The 14448-nt window shown below is 41.6% G+C and overlaps 1 protein-coding gene across 1 annotated transcript in view; it reads right to left on the minus strand.

The window, feature by feature from the left end:
- The window catches only part of LOC128684245 (clumping factor B), a 110345-nt gene extending 96153 nt beyond the window's left edge, over positions 1-14192 (minus strand). The window contains exon 1 of the mRNA XM_053770421.2: positions 14078-14192. The gene's annotated coding sequence lies outside the window, so the exon portion shown is untranslated. The remainder of the gene's footprint in view (positions 1-14077) is intronic.
- Positions 14193-14448: the final 256 nt, after the last annotated feature.

Here is a 14448-nt window from a genome sequence, read left to right on the forward strand (position 1 = left end):
CTTGGTACCTAAAGTCCTTATGGAAGGGGATTCCCCTTCCAAACAATAATACACCTCCATCTCCCCTCCTCCCATCTCATCACTCATCACTATATCTTCAATAATGGTAAGCATCACATATTCTTCATTTAGTACAGTATTTATTGTGCATGTATCCTTGTTTCTCTGTGTAGGAAAATGTATATTTCATGTGAAAAAAGAAAATTTCATACTTTTGGGTGTCTGGAACGGATTAATTGGATTTCCATTATTTCTTATGGGAAAAATTAATTCAACAAACGATAAATTCGCCTAAGGACAAGCACTCTGGAACGGATTAATATCGTTGGTCGAGGGTCCACTGTACTTATTTACTTTCATCATTCTGAATGGGAACTCCATACTGATAGTTTGCTACAGTATACACGGCCAGTTTACTTTTGCTGTTAATAGCCTAAAGAAATGTTTCTTGAACTTGCAAGTGTAGAAAAAACAAACATTAAAATTTAGTGACAAACTTGATATGATAAACTAGAACAGGGCAGAAGTGGAAGTGTATTAATGACAGAATATAATATCTGATTGTTAACACTGTATGATATTTAACCCTTTCGGTGTCAGTCCCTTTATATCACGGCACTGAAGCCAGTGTCAGTAATGAAATGTGACACCATGAGCTCAGCTCACTCAGATAAGCTGTGTGGTAACTTTGGGCCTAGATATGAGAGAATGGGTCTATGTGGTAAGTGTGCACCTTAGGAAAGAAAAAAAAAACTGCAGCATGCAGTGCATGAGGAAAAAACTGTGACTGCATTTTGGTTTAAAACAGTGACTTCGCAGTGTATTTTTGTTTGGTTTCTACGATTGGTTTCATTTGATAGAATGGAAGATATATTACAGAAACAATGATAATTTATATTGGTTTCAGGACTGAAAGTAGCGTGAAACTGAGCTCAAAGTAGCAGAAATGTTAGAATTTTGCCGATGTTCAAGAGTAAACGAATCATGTCATACATCCAATACAAGTCAACTGGTGGGTCTAATATGCGTTCAAGAATACGCTATTATTTATACAATTACAACATTACAATAATGCAGTAGTCTGAACAACATCAAATCTTCTATTTTTGTGTGAATAAAAATTCAAAATGGAAAGCAAGCGGGGCTTGGAGACATGACTAATGAACAGAGGAAGTGTTATTTTAGTGCCAGAAATGTCTGTACAGTGGACCCCCGCATAACGATGGCATCACATAGCGATTATTTCGCATACCGCTTACTTTAATTGCAAAAATTTTGCCTCACATACCGCTTAAAAACCCGCTTACCGATTTTCGTCCGAGACGCGTCCAGTGTGCGGCCTGAGCCACGCTCACATGTTCCGCCGGTGGCATTGTTTACCAGCCAGCCTCCGCGGTAACATCCAAGCATACAATCGGAATATTTCGTATTATTACAGTGTTTTCGGTGCTTTTTCTGGAAAATAAGTGACCATGGGCCCCAAGAAAGCTTCTAGTGCCAACCCTACAGCAATAAGGGTGAGAATTACAATAGAGATGAAGAAAAAGATCATTGATAAGTATGAAAGTGGAGTGCATGTCTCCGAGCTGGCCAGGTTGTATAATAAACCCCAATCAACCATCGCTACTATTGGTGGTACAGCTGCTGCTGCTGCTGCACTGTCAGCTGCTGCTGCTGCTGCACTGTCAGCTGCTGCTGCTGCTGTAGCACCGTTGTTGGTGTGGCTTATTGAGAATACCAAGAAACAATTAACCCCAGAGGATTTGCCACCCAGGATAACCCAAAAAAGTCAGTGTCATCGAAGACTGTCTAACTTATTTCCATTGGGGTCCTTAATCTTGTCTCCCAGGATGCAACCCACACAAGTCGACTAACACCCAGGTGAACAGGGAAAAATGCCTGGAACTAGTGCTCATATTGGTGAATTTAAAGCCAGCAAAGGTTGGTTTGAGAGATTTAAGAATCGTAGTGGCATACACAGTGTGATAAGGCCTGTTCTGGAAGAAAATGCCAAACAGGACCTACAGTACTCAGGAGGAAAAGGCACTCCCAGGACACAGTGTCTCATCAGTCATTGCTGCATCTTCAATAAAGGTAAGTGTCATTTATTCTTCATTTAGTAGAGTAGTACATGCACAATATATACTGTGCATGTACTACTCTACTATTGTGCATGTATCCTTCTCTTTGTGTGTGGGAAAATGTATATTTCATGTGGTAAAATTTTTTTTTTCATACTTTTGGGTGTCTTGCACGGATTAATTTGATTTCCATTATTTCTTATGGGGAAAATTCATTCACATAGCGATTATTTCGCATAACAATTACCCCTCTTGCACGGATTAAAATCGTTAACCGGGGGTCCACTGTATTGTTTATTCTGGACCCTATTTTGAAATCAGCCTTTCTTGGTTTTTGTGTGAAATTGGCCAAATTACCAATTACTGATCACATTATTAGGTACTTGAAATAGGTAAATAAGCAGTTTCTTGTATTCAATCAATAGAATAAAAAAGTTCCAGCAAAATAGCTATGAGTTTGGTTGACTGGAACAATGGAATTGGCCCAAAATAGGGCTCAAAGTGGGAAAAATCGCCAATGCGTAAATATCACCAAGACCGCTAACTTTGTGAGAGCTTAATTTCCTAAGTTTTCCATAAAATTTTTGGTTTCATTACCTTGGAAAAAAGATACTCTATCATTTCATAAGAAAAAATAAAAACCTTTCTTTCTAAATTCTCCGACACTGACAGTAAGTTTGAGAGCAAGGGTCTCGACCCCAAGAGCAAGTTTGAGAGCAGAAGTCTCAACCATGAGAGCAAGTCTGACAGCAGGAGGCTCGACCCTGAGAGCTAGTCTGACAGCAGGAGGCTCGACCCTGAGAGCAGGAGGCTCAACCCTGAGAACAAGTTTGAGAGCAGGAATCTTGACCCTGAGAGCAAGTTTGAGAGCAGGAGTCTCGACCCTGAGAGCTAGTCTGACAGCAGGAGGCTCGACCCTGAGAGCAGGAGGCTCAACCCTGAGAGCAGGAGGCTCAACCCTGAGAACAAGTTTGAGAGCAGGAATCTTGACCCTGAGAGCAAGTTTGAGAGCAGGAGTCTCGACCCTGACAGCAAGTTTGAGATCAGGAGGCTCGACCCTGAGAACAAGTTTGAGAGCAGGAATCTTGACCCTGAGAGCAAGTTGAGAGCAGGGGTCTCGACTCGGAGAACAGGAGGCTTTGCCTTGAGAGCAAGTTTGAGAGCAGGTGGTTTGACCCTGAGAGTAAGTTTGAGAGCAGGAGGCTCAACCCTGACAGCAAGTTTGAGACCAGGAGGCTCGGCCCTGAGAACAAGTTTGAGAGCAGGAATCTTGACCCTGAGAGCAAGTTGAGAGCAGGGGTCTCGACTCTGAGAACAGGAGGCTTTGCCCTGAGAGCAAGTTTGAGAGCAGGTGGTTTGACCCTGAGAGTAAGTTTGAGAGCAGGAGGCTCAACCCTGAGAGCAAGTTTGAGAACAGGAGTCTTGACCCTGAGAGCAAGTTTGAGAGCAGGAATCTCGACCCTGAGAGCAAGTCTGACAGCAGGCGGCTTGACCCTGAGAGCAAGTCTGAGAACAGAAGTCTTGACCCTGAGAGCAAGTTTGAGAGCAAGAGGCTTCACCCTGAGAGCAAGTTTGTAATCAGAGGTCTCGACCCTGAAAAGGTTAACGAAGCAAAAACTTTCTAAAAACAGAAAATTCAAAATAACAGCACCCTTAAATCCTCAAGGGTGCAGCTATTCAGAAAGTTTATTGTATATATAAAAGACAATTCAAATACAAACCCTACTCTGAGACTCTTCCTCCATAACTGTAACAGAACTCATAATACAAGACACAAACACTTCCTCAATGTCTCCCATGCTCGACTTAATGTAAGTAAAAACTCATTGCACATAGAAGGTCCTAAAATCTGGAACTCTCTGCCTGAAGATTCCAAAGGTTCCCTCTCTGCCAACCACTCGAAAGATCCTGTTAAAAAGCAACTTCTTACCTTAACGAGACTTGAGATAGCAATGAGCTACGCATGTCAAACAAACCTGGAAACCTTCTTGTTTTCACCCAGTTCCATCACTTTACTACTTGCTTTGCTTTTTTTTCCTTTCAACTCCCATATATTGTATGATGTGTTGCATTCCCTACTCTCATATACTGTATGATGTGTTGCACTCCCTACTCTCATATATTGTATGATGTGTTGCACTCCCTACTCTCATATACTGTATGATGTGTTGCACTCCCTACTCTCATATACAGTTGACCCCCGCTTAACGATCACCTCCCAATGCGACCAATTATGTAAGTGTATTTATGTAAGTGCGTTTGTACGTGTGTGTTTGGGGGTCTGAAATGGACTAATCTACTTCACAATATTCCTTATGGGAATAAATTCAGTCAGTACTGGCACCTGAACATACTTCTGGAATGAAAAAATATCGTTAACCAGGGGTCCACTGTATTGTATGATGTGTTGCACTCCCTACTCTCATAAACTGTATGATGTGTTACACTCCCTACTCTCATACATAGCTGTTGTACTGATAATTTAACATACTATTATCTTTGTTTGCACTAATATCCTCAACTTCAGAAATAATCTTCAGTCAACTTATATCTCATTGTTATTTTGTAGTTATTGATATTGAATTAACCAATATCATTTACCCTGTTACAATTTTTTCCTCTGTTATTTTATGAATTATGCTGTAACTTGTATCCGTTTCTAATTTCTTATTGACCCTTAAACGGTCCAAACAGATCGACGTTCAAATTCATAGTGCTACAAAAGTAGATCTACTTTTTTTTACATATTTTCAAATATAACAAAAAAAAATGTAGGTAAAAGTTTTTTTTACATGTTTTCAAAGGTAAAACAAGAAAGAAGATCTACATTTTTTTACATACTTTCAGACGTTGAAAAAACGTATACATACATTTGGACCATTTAAGGGTTAATACTGAGTATCAGACCCTTAAAAACAATCAAAGTTAAATAGATTTTAAGCAGAAAATAGTTACAAGTTTTGCCAGAAATGTTATGCATCTAATGGGTCTTCAGATTATTGTCCATGTATTGTATATACAACAAGACTTGTATTTCTGTTTATAAAACAATTACCACCTTAAACTAATAAAAGCTAATTTAGGTTCAGTAACTGAGTTGTCAGCAAATAACTTCACCATTAGGGAAAGTGAACACAATTTTGTGGTACTCACATATAGTCAGGCTTCAAACAACTTTTATTGTACAGCAATAAGAGTGGTATGCACTGCCTGCACATCTCAAAGCCTGTCACAGCATAAGCCAGTTCAGGAAGAGAGCTAAAAGGTATCTAATGAATCAAGCTACAGAAAGGGAGGAGAGTGGTTTATTGTATAGCTAACATTCATGTACATTCATGTACATTCCTGCAAGACCAGGACCCACACGTTACTGAATTCACAAACACAATGAGTAACTGCATGTTGCTACCAACAGTAACAAAACCTACAAGAGTTACAGAGACTAGTGTTTCCCTACTAGACCACATCTTGACCAACACCATATCCCCCTTTAAAATCAGGCATAATTACAGATAATACCACAGACCACTACCCTACTTTCCTCATAACTCTTGGTAAATTACCCCAAGACACTACTAAAGTCACATTCAGACTTCACAATGAGGCAGCCATTAATAACTTCACAACAGCAGTAACAAACATTGACTGGCACACTGAGCTAGAAATCTATACAGATATTGACGAATGTATTAATAATTTTCTAAAAAAGACCCAATACCTCTATAACAAGCACTGCCCTAAAAAAACTAAACAGATGACAGCTAAGAGACTGAACAGTCCCTGGCTAACACCCAGCATTCTCAAATCCATAAATACAAAACACAGATATGATAAAAGTACAGAATGGGTCACATAACCAGAGACCAAACAAAACGTTACTTGTCAATCCTAACCAGCCTGATAAGAAGGGCAAAAAAATTGTATTATGAGAACAGATTATCCAACTTATGAGGTGATATAAAAAAGACCTGGAAAACCCTATCAGAAATTCTAGGAACAAAAAAGATATCATGAAATAGCAAAATAAAATTAGCAAAATCAGATGAACCCCAACTCCCACCAACAGAAACAGCAAACAGACTCAAAGATTTCTTCTCCTTGCCAATAAAATCCCAAGCTCAGATACCCCACCAAATGACTACCTCACTGGCAACTACCTGAACACACTGTTCCTAGCTCCGACTAACCCATACGAAGTCTCCCTTATTATCAACGCAGGTGGGGATATAGTTTTCGAGTGGTTGGTGCAATTATTTAATAAATGTATGGAAGAGGGTAAGGTACCTAGGGATTGGCAGAGAGCATGCATAGTTCCTTTGTATAAAGGCAAAGGGGATAAAAGAGAGTGCAAAAATTATAGGGGGATAAGTCTGCTGAGTATACCTGGTAAAGTGTATGGTAGAGTTATTGTTGAGAGAATTAAGAGTAAGATGGAGAATAGGATAGCAGATGAACAAGGAGGCTTTAGGAAAGGTAGGGGGTGTGTGGACCAGGTGTTTACAGTGAAACATATAAGTGAACAGTATTTAGGAAAGAGGGAAATTTTTTCCCAGTAAAAGTAGGCCTTAGACAAGGATGTGTGATGTCACCGTGGTTGTTTAATATATTTATAGATGGGGTTGTAAGAGAAGTAAATGCGAGGGTCTTGGCAAGAGGCGTGGAGTTAAAAGATAAAGAATCACACACAAAGTGGGAGTTGTCACAGCTGCTCTTTGCTGATGACACTGTGCTCTTGGGAGATTCTAAAGAGAAGCTGCAGAGATTGGTGGATGAATTTGGTAGGCTGTGCAAAAGAAGAAAATTAAAGGTGAATACAGGAAAGAGTAAGGTTATGAGGATAACAAAAAGATTAGATGATGAAAGATTGAATATCAGATTGGAGGGAGAGAGTATGGAGGAGGTGAACGTATTCAGATATTTGGGAGTGGACGTGTCAGCGGATGGGTCTATGAAAGATGAGGTGAATCATAGAATTGATGAGGGAAAAAGAGTGAGTGGTGCACTTAGGAGTCTGTGGAGACAAAGAACTTTGTCCTTGGAGGCAAAGAGGGGAATGTATGAGAGTATAGTTTTACCAACGCTCTTATATGGGTGTGAAGCGTGGGTGATGAATGTTGCAGCAAGGAGAAGGCTGGAGGCAGTGGAGATGTCATGTCTGAGGGCAATGTGTGGTGTGAATATAATGCAGAGAATTCGTAGTTTGGAAGTTAGGAGGAGGTGCGGGATTACCAAAACTGTTGTCCAGAGGGCTGAGGAAGGGTTGTTGAGGTGGTTCGGACATGTAGAGAGAATGGAGCGAAACAGAATGACTTCAAGAGTGTATCAGTCTGTAGTGGAAGGAAGGCGGGGTAGGGGTCGGCCTAGGAAGGGTTGGAGGGAGGGGGTAAAGGAGGTTTTGTGTGCGAGGGGCTTGGACTTCCAGCAGGCATGCGTGAGCGTGTTTGATAGGAGTGAATGGAGACAAATGGTTTTTAATACTTGACGTGCTGTTGGAGTGTGAGCAAAGTAACATTTATGAAGGGATTCAGGGAAACCGGCAGGCCGGACTTGAGTCCTGGAGATGGGAAGTACAGTGCCTGCACTCTGAAGGAGGGGTGTTAATGTTGCAGTTTAAAAACTGTAGTGTAAAGCACCCTTCTGGCAAGACAGTGATGGAGTGAATGATGGTGAAAGTTTTTCTTTTTCGGGCCACCCTGCCTTGGTGGGAATCGGCCAGTGTGATGATAAAAAAAAAAAAAAAAAATTAGATAAGGCTAAAGAGGTCTTTGTGGCATTTATGGATTTGGAAAAGGCGTATGACAGGGTGGATAGGGGGCAATGTGGCAGATGTTGCAAGTGTATGGTGTAGGAGGTAGGTTACTGAAGGCAGTGAAGAGTTTTTACGAGGATAGTGAGGCTCAAGTTAGAGTATGTAGGAAAGAGGGAAATTATTTCCTAGTAAAAGTAGGCCTTAGACAAGGATGTGTGATGTCACCGTGGTTGTTTAATATATTTATAGATGGGGTTGTAAGAGAAGTAAATGCGAGGGTCTTGGCAAGAGGCGTGGAGTTAAAAGATAAAGAATCACACACAAAGTGGGAGTTGTCACAGCTGCTCTTTGCTGATGACACTGTGCTCTTGGGAGATTCTGAAGAGAAGTTGCAGAGATTGGTGGATGAATTTGGTAGGGTGTGCAAAAGAAGAAAATTAAAGGTGAATACAGGAAAGAGTAAGGTTATGAGGATAACAAAAAGATTAGGTGATGAAAGATTGAATATCAGATTGGAGGGAGAGAGTATGGAGGAGGTGAATGTATTCAGATATTTGGGAGTGGACGTGTCAGCGGATGGGTCTATGAAAGATGAGGTGAATCATAGAATTGATGAGGGGAAAAGAGTGAGTGGTGCACTTAGGAGTCTGTGGAGACAAAGAACTTTGTCCTTGGAGGCAAAGAGGGGAATGTATGAGAGTATAGTTTTACCAACGCTCTTATATGGGTGTGAAGCATGGGTGATGAATGTTGCAGCGAGGAGAAGGCTGGAGGCAGTGGAGATGTCATGTCTGAGGGCAGTGTGGTGTGAATATAATGCAGAGAATTCGTAGTTTGGAAGTTAGGAGGAGGTGCGGGATTACCAAAACTGTTGTCCAGAGGGCTGAGGAAGGGTTGTTGAGGTGGTTCGGACATGTAGAGAGAATGGAGCGAAACAGAATGACTTCAAGAGTGTATAAGTCTGTAGTGGAAGGAAGGCGGGGTAGGGGTCGGCCTAGGAAAGGTTGGAGAGAGGGGGTAAAGGAGGTTTTGTGTGCGAGGGGCTTGAACTTCCAGCAGGCATGCGTGAGCGTGTTTGATAGGAGTGAATGGAGACAAATGGTTTTTAATACTTGACGTGCTGTTGGAGTGTGAGCAAAGTAACATTTATGAAGGGGTTCAGGGAAACCGGCAGGCCGGACTTGAGTCCTGGAGATGGGAAGTACAGTGCCTGCACTCTGAAGGAGGGGTGTTAATGTTGCAGTTTAAAAACTGTAGTGTAAAGCACCCTTCTGGCAAGACAGTGATGGAGTGAATGACGGTGAAAGTTTTTCTTTTTCGGGCCACCCTGCCTTGGTGGGAATCGGCCAGTGTGATAATAAAAAAATAAAAAAATAAAAAACAGGGCAGGAGATTTAAATACCTTACCACCCTTTATATACAAAAAAGTGTCGCAAGTGCTATCATCAATCATTGCAACACTCTTTAACAAATCCATTGAATCCTCCACCTTCCCTACAGTTCTCAAAATAGCAAGGGTCACCCCGATCCATAAAGGAGGAGACCAAACAGAGTTGAATAACTATAGGCCAATATCCAACCTACACCCTCTCTCAAAAATCTTCGAAAAATTAATTCATAAATGAATCTACTCCTACCTCATCTCCCAAAACATATTCAACCCCTGCCAATTTGGATTCAGGCCTAATAAAAATACTAATGATGCTATTATACACATGCTAGAACATATATACACTGCAATAGAGAAAAAAGAAGTCCCACTGGGGATCTTCATTGACTTACATAAAGCTTTTGATACAGTTGACCATGACTTGCTCCACGTAACATTGTCACACTATGGTATAAGAGGGCACTCCCTCAACTACCTCAAGTCATACCCCAGCAACAGAAGCCAATATGTGTACACAAATGGGGCAAACTGTTCTGCACAACCAATTACAGTTGGTGTCCCACAGGGAAGTGTCCTTGGCCCTCTTCTCTTTCTCCTATACATAAATGACCTACCAAATGCTTCGCAATTACTCAAACCCACACTATTTGCAGATGACACTACATACGTCTTCTCTCACCCGAGCCCAGTCATGCTAGCCAATACTGTAAATACTGAATTACAGAAAATATCTACCTGGATGAGGACTAACAAACTTACACTAAACATTGACAAAACCTACTTCATTCAGTTTGGTAACAGAGCTACAGATGTCCCTCTTAACATAATGATAAATGGATCACCTATCACAAAGCTAACAGAGGGAAAATTCTTAGGAATCCACCTTGATAATAGACTCAAATTTCATACACATATACAACAAATTTCTAAGAAAATTTCCAAGACCGTAGGCATACTATCGAAGATACAGTACTATGTTCCACAGTCAGCCCTCCTGGCCCTATATCACTCTCTTATTTACCCCTATCTCACCTATGGAATTTGTGCATGGGGCTCAACAACAATTAACCATCTCAGACCACTAATTACCCAACAAAAGGCTGCAGTCAGAATGATAACAAATTCCCACTACAGGCAGCACACTCCACCAATATTCAAAACACTAAACCTACTCACCATACAAAACATCCATACTTATTACTGCACCTATTACATACATAGAACACTTAACTCTGATATTAACCCTCCCCTCAAACATCTCCTTGCCAACCTCAACAGAACACATGACCATAACACAAGGCACAGATCACTCTTTGATGTTCCTCGTGTCCATCTCACACTATGCAAAAATTCAATGCACATAAAAGGCCCTAAAATCTGGAATTCATTACCTATAAATATAAAAGAAACACTACCTGTTAATAAATTCAAGTCTCTTGTCAAAGATCACTTACTCACCCAAAACCAAATAAATACTGAATAACTGAACCTTATAAATTGTATATCTTAAATGTTTCTCACAATTATATCACATAAATGTTAAACCTAAGACCCAATCTAACTTTGTTATTTTTTAAATACACTACCTAACAGAATACTCCATTCAACTGAATGTACAGCAATGCATGCAACCATATGACCTGTCTTTGTAATACTCATTTGTGCTTTATTGTTATCTGTTTACAATAATGTTTTATCACTGATTACATCATTGCTTAGTTAATCTTAAGCTAATTTTAAGCCAGCCCGTAATGCTATGCATACAAGTGGCTTTGGCATGCTGCTCTTACCTGTATTTTTTGTACCTCTGTATGTATGCTCAAATTACTAAATAAAAATAAAAAATAAAATAAATAAATACAGGTCAGCCATCGCTAATCTGGCAATCAGTTACCCGGTTCTATCAGTAATCCGGCACTAATTTCGGCTAGCATAATTTCAAATTTCATCATTATACTGACTCAGAAATTGTGCAGATGGTTGTAAATCCACAGCAGCACGACAATGGAGGAGAAAGCAGTGATGAAAATGAGGAAAATGTAGCAGAAAGTGTCTCTGTTGATAGGTTAATTAAACGTATTATAATCTAACTACTCTCTAATCCGGCAAACTCACTAATCCGGCACACTACAGGTCCCAATGATGCCAGATTAGTGATGGCCGACGTGTACTTAATATTGTAAACTGATCCTCTCTATTAATTATTCATGTAAATAACTCAGTTCACTTTATTCCTACTGTATCTCTTATCTACTTAAAGTGACTATCACACAGTTGGGTTACTTAGTTGCTTTAGTTTTTAAGGTTATAATCATAACTGACCTCTACTGTGCCTTATAGTTAGGCTTTAAATAATAAGATATTAAAAAGATAGCAATGGAAATGAGTCACTCTGACTTTTTTGGGTTACCCAGGAGGGTAATTTACATGTCACTATGTATGATAATAATAGTCACTAAATCTGTGTAACAGTACTCATATATACCTGTACCTAGATAAACTTACTCAATATATTTATTAATAACATTCAATGCCTTCATAACAAATATCGCAATTTAAAAACTAAACTGGTCATAAGAGAGAGTAAATAACCCAAGATCGGCCAGCGGCATCCTTGGAACCATTGACAAAAAACATATTTCATTACAAAAATTTAAGATAAAAGAAATTACACTAAGTAAACCACATGAAGCTCTTCTAAATCAATGAGTAAATATCTTTTCAACTATGGGATCAAACCTGGTCAGCTAAATCCCAAACTACCATCGTGCCCATTTAATGTTTATCCACTCATAGTTATCCAACTTGTAATAAACTAATTATACAAACTTCACTTCAAAAATAAATGTGCTAAAAACAGATTAAGAAACAAAGCAAGTACACCACTGCCCCAGTACCAGCAACACTGTGTTGTGCCACCACCAGTACCAGCAACACTGTTGTGCCACCACTAGTACCAGCAACACTGTTGTGCCACCACCAGTACCAGCAACACTGTGTTGTGCCACCACCAGTACCAGCAACACTGTGTTGTGCCACCACCAGTACCAGCAACACTGTGTTGTGCCACCACCAGTACCAGCAACACTGTGTTGTGCCACCACCAGTACCAGCAACACTGTTGTGCCACCACCAGTACCAGCAACACTTTTGTGCCACCACCAGTACGTGCAACACTGTTGTGCCACCACCAGTACCAGCAACACTGTTGTGCCACCACCAGTACCAGCAACACTGTGTTGTACCAGTACCAGCAACACTGTTGTGCCACCACCAGTACCAGCAACACTGTTGTGCCACCACCAGTACCAACAATGCTGTAGTGCCACCATCAGTACATACAGTACTGCCCACCAGTATATACAGTGCCACCCACCAGTATACACAGTGCCACCCACTAGTACATACAGTGCTACACACCAGTAAATACAGTACTACCCACCACTACATACAGTACCATCCACCAGTATATACAGTGCCACCCACCAGTATACACAGTGCCACCCACCAGTACACACAATACCACCCACCAAAACATACAGTGCCACCCACCAGTACATACAGTGCTATGCACCAGTACATACAGTGCCACCCACCAGTACATACAATACCACCCACCAACACATACAGTGCCACCCACCAGTACATACAATACCACCCACCAACACATACAGTGCCACCCACCAGCCCATACAGTTCCACCCATCAATACATAGTGCCACCCACCAGCACATACAGTGCCACCCAACAGTACATACAGTGCCACCCACCAGCACACACAGTGCCACTCCAGCACATACAGTGTCACTCCAGCACATACAGTACCACCCACCAGTACATACAGTGCCACTCACCAGTACATACAGTGCCACCCACCAGTACATACAGTACCACCCACCAGTACATACAATGCCACCCACTGGTACATAGTGCCACCCACCAGTACAGTGCCACCCACCAGTACATACAGTGCCACCCACCAGTACATAGTGTCACCCACCAGTACATACAGTACCACCCACCAGTACATACAGTGCCACCCACCAGTACATAGTGTCACCCACCAGTACATACAGTGCCACCCACCAGTACAGTACCACCCACCAGTACATACAGTGCCACCCACCAGTACAGTGCCACCCACCAGTACATATAGTGCCACCCACCAGTACAATGCCACCCACCAGTACATACAGTGCCACCCACCAGTACATATAGTGCCACCCACCAGTACATACAGTGCCACCCTCCAGCCCATACAATGCCACCCACCAGTACATACAGAGCCACCCACCAGTACATGAAGATTTAAGGAACCTGATCTACTCCCCTTCCTTGGATCAGACCTGATTACCAATCACTGCCCCTACGGGTTTAGTGCTTCACTATTAATATACTAAAGAATGAATAAGACCTGCTTAAAGTGTCACTTTTCTACCCCTGTCAGCCACTTAGGTGGCAGTGGGTGGTGGGAGGGACTGGGGAATTGTTGCTTGATGCGAGGAAGGCGAGTGGGTGGCTCCAGTGCCCTGGATCAAGAGCCGCTGTGGAGCATCATGAAGTCAAGTGTTAGTATGGGGTGCTGCCCACGCCTCCCTTAACTACCCTCCTTTCTTACCTTACTGGAGCACCCCCCTACCCCACACCCACCTCCACCCACCCCAGACCTACCCTAGGCTTACCCCAGACCTACCCTAGGCCTACCCAAGGCCTACCCTCGCCCAGGAACAACAAATATGTATGAGGTGTTAGCGCCGGGCGGGACACATTCAATGGCCGCCACTTTCTGCCTTATTTCCATCCTTCCCACCCACACCCACCACCCTCACACCCACGCCCACACCACCCATAACCTACCTTAGCTCACACACCTCACCTCCATCTCAATCAATGGAGAAATTTGCGGTAAAAGCTGGTTGATGTTGAGTATCTGTCAGAGGTAAACAAACAAGCCATTATGAGTGAGTGTTGTGGCGGCCGCCAGAGGTCTCCACTAAACCATCTACCCGACATTTTGTTTTATAAACCTTACCCGCCAACCTTATTATTAACCTTATTATAACCTTATTATCACCTTATTATAACCTTTATTATAACTGTTATTATAACGTGTTCAACTGTGTTATTATCAACTAGTGTTCTACTATCAACCAGTGTTCTTACTAACACTGGTTTATAAACCAGTTTTCCAATCATTATTATTAAGCTTATTATAACCTTATTATTAC

The sequence above is a fragment of the Cherax quadricarinatus genome, chromosome 4 (genome assembly GCF_038502225.1).
Source record: "Cherax quadricarinatus isolate ZL_2023a chromosome 4, ASM3850222v1, whole genome shotgun sequence".
Lineage (NCBI taxonomy): Eukaryota > Metazoa > Arthropoda > Malacostraca > Decapoda > Parastacidae > Cherax > Cherax quadricarinatus.